Here is a 4,482-nt window from a genome sequence, read left to right on the forward strand (position 1 = left end):
GAGCCGACCAAGACCCGGACCCTTTAGGGATGGGGTACGAGTCTGCCCGGGCATTTACCCCTTCGGGTCTTGGTCGCCCACCCTGCGAAATACATATGGTCTTACGTAAAGAGTCGAGCATATGCATGGGTTCAGTCAAGCTATCCCACATCCCAAAAAAATTCAAAAGTCCTCCATCGCATATCGACGGTCCCTTATATGTCATTAGCCAAGCCATCCACTAAGGTCAAGTCATCCCATTGGTGACGGACCTGATCCAAACACGATTCCACAACTTCCATTCCAAGCTCTCCTTCCACATCAATCCACTAGCTCAAGCCCTCTCTTCAACGTCCCACCCTAACAATCCTCCACGCCACCTAAAAGACTCGTGACTTCTTAATACAACCCTAAACCTCACCAACAATCCTAAACACTGGGAGTGGCCAGCAATGGCCTGATCCTCTCCTCCATCCCCATCCGCATGGTCTGACAGATTCCTGCCTGTACGTTTATTGATCGTTATCAACAAATGTGTATAAGTTAAACACAACCAAGTTAAATGTGTATATTGTTAAGATTTAATTATTAACCGAAATAACCTAAAACTTAGTTAAAAGTGAGTAATTAATATTTCGATTAGAGCTTTATAAAATGCTCTAGTCTTCAACTTCTGTGACTTAATTTCTTGTAGATTATTTGTAATAAAAAATCTTTAGACTACAATGAAATAACAAGATTAGCTTCATAGAATTTGTCTATCGAAAATTGGAAGCTGGATTTGCGTAATATGGCTATTTTCGATGTTTACCCCGTGGAATAGTATACAGTTAGATATCAGTCGCGATGGGATGTTTGCTTATTAATTTCACTGTTTTCCAGGGTTTCCAACACAGTTGTGTTTGTTTTGCCCTTTGACGGAGGAAGATAAAAGAGATTAGTTTATGGGAAAGGACCTTATTAGTGTCACGCTATCTCCGAATGTAATCAGTTCCAAATTTACCTAACATTACGTGAAATCGTACCTCTTTCTCTTTCTCCCCTTTGAGTCTCGACCGAATTGAACTACATTAAAAGGTAAACGAGTCCTCATTACACCGGCGGCTCGCGACTTCAAAGCTTTAACCAGCCCGAACGTACAACCTGAATACTATCGATTGAACGTAATCAACAGCTACCTGAAAATTCACTTTTCAATTTCTTAGAGAATGTTCGCGTATTGTATAATAATTAAGCCCTTTGAATCCCATCTCAGAAAAAAGACTGTATTGAAAGTAGTAACGTAACTTAATGAAACTATTGAAAAAATCAAAGAATCAGAAATACTTAAAAATGTGTAATATAACGATTANGACTATTGACGGGAAGATACATAATATTATGTATAATTTATAGTTGTTCCTGTCATAGAGAAGAATATAACGTCCAACTTTTGGTCCAAAATTGGAATAGGAGGTGTCAAAGCAGCAATATTGCCAAGGTGATCGTTGGCACCTCTTTCCAAATTTGATTTAATAAACGAAGCTATCTTTTTTAAATCTCGGGGGTTCGCAACCACAGAGGTCATATCAACCCCGGGGAGCCGGTGTTTTCAAACAAAAAAGTCCATTTGTAAGTATGTCGTGTGACGGGACTATTATAAAATATATAATGATTAACTGTTGTCAGATGTCAACCAATATTTGAAGTAAATTTAGACTTTTTTCTCCCTCTCTAACTCCCTCTCACTAACTCATACACTCGCTCGCTCGCTCCTCACTCACTCTCTCTCNCCTATCTATCTATCTATTTATCCATCTATCTATCTATCTATTCATCTATCTCTCTCTCCCTTTCTTTCTTTCTCTCTCTCACGTAAGAAAGTCGTAATCAAATATTGTTAAAAGCAAAAATTCTTTAATTTAGAGAGTATATTAGAAGTTTCGATTCCCGCTCGGGACACTAATTTTTCATCTCAACCGCACTTAGCATAAAAATTATAAATCAATGTACGAAGAAGAATGAACTCAATTGTTCATTAACTATCCGCTTCCGTTTACTGTTTGTTTGCTTTGACTTTATATTAGGAATAGATAAGCCATTAATTTTCCAAGGCAGGTAACCCATTAACTCACAAATGAATTATTCACACATCTCGTTTGAACAATAAAAAGAAAAGAAAAAAGCCAAAACCTTAAACTCAAATGAACTGGCTTCTTTAATAACCGGTAAAACCAATAGACCAGAAGTCAAGAAGCCAAGAGGTCAAAAGAGACCGACACAAACATCCAATCTCGATTAACCCGGCTCTTATTTCTTTATCCTTTCCACTTGGGTGTATAAAAAAGGAGGAGAGCACATGGGACAAACGGGCATTGATCTTGACGTGAAACCGAACGTCGACCGACTTGGGACAAACGCGATTTGACTAATCCTCTCACTTTTATATAGTTGATAGGAAAGGTTACATCGTTCTCGATCCGACCGAGTGAAAATATGGGCAGTCAGCAACACCTGTAGATCTAGAAAACCTCTTGTTAAATTTCAAACACAAAAAAGATCAATTAAAGGATCAAGTGACTCAAGTGAATACTTGGTGGAAACTGCTGCCCTGAATGTTTTCTGGAATCTACATAGCTTCGAGTAGAAGACTGCATTTCGGTGTCGTCCTCGATGATGGTGTTGGGGTATGTAGTTAGGTCAGCGTTATATATGATATACAGGAAGAGACCAAAATGTTCCCTTGTGGGACGCCGGCTCATCTCACTCTGAAACAGCGGTCGGTTAGGCAGGATTTCAGGATAAGATAATAAGAGATGGGTAGGAAGCGTTTAAGCCCGTGCTACATGTACGAACGCAACCCAAGTACTCTTTGTTCTCTAGAGAAAAATACGTCGTGTCGACAAATCTGAAACCTTGTTGGATCGTGAATGATGATAACGGAAGTCGAATTGGCGATTGGAATTATTTGTGTTGAGGGTGTGTATTAAGCGCTTTAAGAGAAGTCTTTTGAGAATTTTATGATTGAGAAAAACGACAATATTTTTTTCGTAGGATGGCATTATATTAAAAAAACTATGGCCTCACGGTGCCGAAATCGAACTCATCCTCAGTGTAGCGAGAAGAAGGAGGAAAAGGCAGTACCAAAAAACCACGAGAGCCGCAACCACCCCAAAAAACAAACATTATCTTGTGTTAAATTGGCACGTGTCTAGCATCATGTTGTGTATATCAGATAATACTAAAATATAAATCAATGAGACAAACCAAGAGAAATTTAAACAGAAATTTTTTTTTACACATTAGTATTGACAATGACGAAATGTGCAAGGTTATGCCTTATAATAATTCCAATTCGGCACGTTCTCTTTCAATGACGATGTTCACTCAGAAAAGGAGGAAATAAAACGGCTATAAATTAGATTTGAGACATTTCAAACCCAGCAATTAAAGTTGGGGAAAAAATCAGGGGATTGGAAAAGCAGTAAAGAAAAGATTTAGCCCTCGAGGCCTTACAGCGATAAATAAAACTGATATTAGTTTTATGATGACAGATTGAATTGTTGACATATCTTATTAATGCTAATAAATAAGGCAGTGTCATGAATGGCTTTTTCTTATGCTAATGCAGTTCCTACGGCAGGTATACCCTTTCCGCTTAAACTGTCACCACTTTTAAAAATGGGTTTTACATCAATAAAAATCCCGTCGGGCCCGGTATCGTACCTCGGACCGTTTTCATCTGTGTGCGAGGAAATGCGTTTAAGAGAGAGGGAGAGCATGCGAGGAGTGCGGACGGAGAGAATGACCGTGTGCATGTGCGACGGACTTCCTGGCTGCCTCGTGCTGCCCCTATGTAAATGACGCGACGAAGAGAGGATGACATTATTGTAGTGGCCGTCAGTTTTTATTGCTCCCCTTTTGTCGCTCGGCATTGTCGGCTAATGCACATACGTCCATTACTGGCTATCGATCCCAGTGCACCCTCCACGACGAGCTACGCACACGCGTTTCCACAAACTCTTGCCACACACCATCCACTATGATCACAAGCTTGTACCGCAATTTCTATTGTCCTCGACAATTCCAATCATACCTCGTCACGGCTCAGGTGTCATTCGCAATTCGAGCAGCGTAGTTTCACTACGTTTTGCAATGCACTCCTAAAAATATTACAATACTTTACCATTCGCTCAAGAAACTTTTACGGGGTCTACATTTGTAACTACACAATTCATATTTCAAAAGTTATTCGTAAACCTAAGTTGTAAGTAAAGATCGGGTTTTCGTACAATAAAAAGCTTAAAAGCGAGAGAAAAAAAATGTAAATAAACGTAAAAACTTCTGTTTAACACTGTAAAAACTTTATTTAAATAAAACTAAAACATTTTATAACGTTTATAATCTATACTTGAAAAAGCAACTTAAGATGTAATCAACTTTAAATAGTAAAAAATTATGGGATCAAGCGGTTAGAGATGGAAAACCGCTTTTTTTATTAAGGATTGGATCGAAACCGCCCGA

The sequence above is a fragment of the Cimex lectularius genome, unplaced genomic scaffold, assembly GCF_000648675.2.
Source record: "Cimex lectularius strain Harlan isolate CLEC.00 unplaced genomic scaffold, Clec_2.1 scaffold351, whole genome shotgun sequence".
Classification (NCBI taxonomy): Eukaryota; Metazoa; Arthropoda; class Insecta; order Hemiptera; family Cimicidae; genus Cimex; species Cimex lectularius.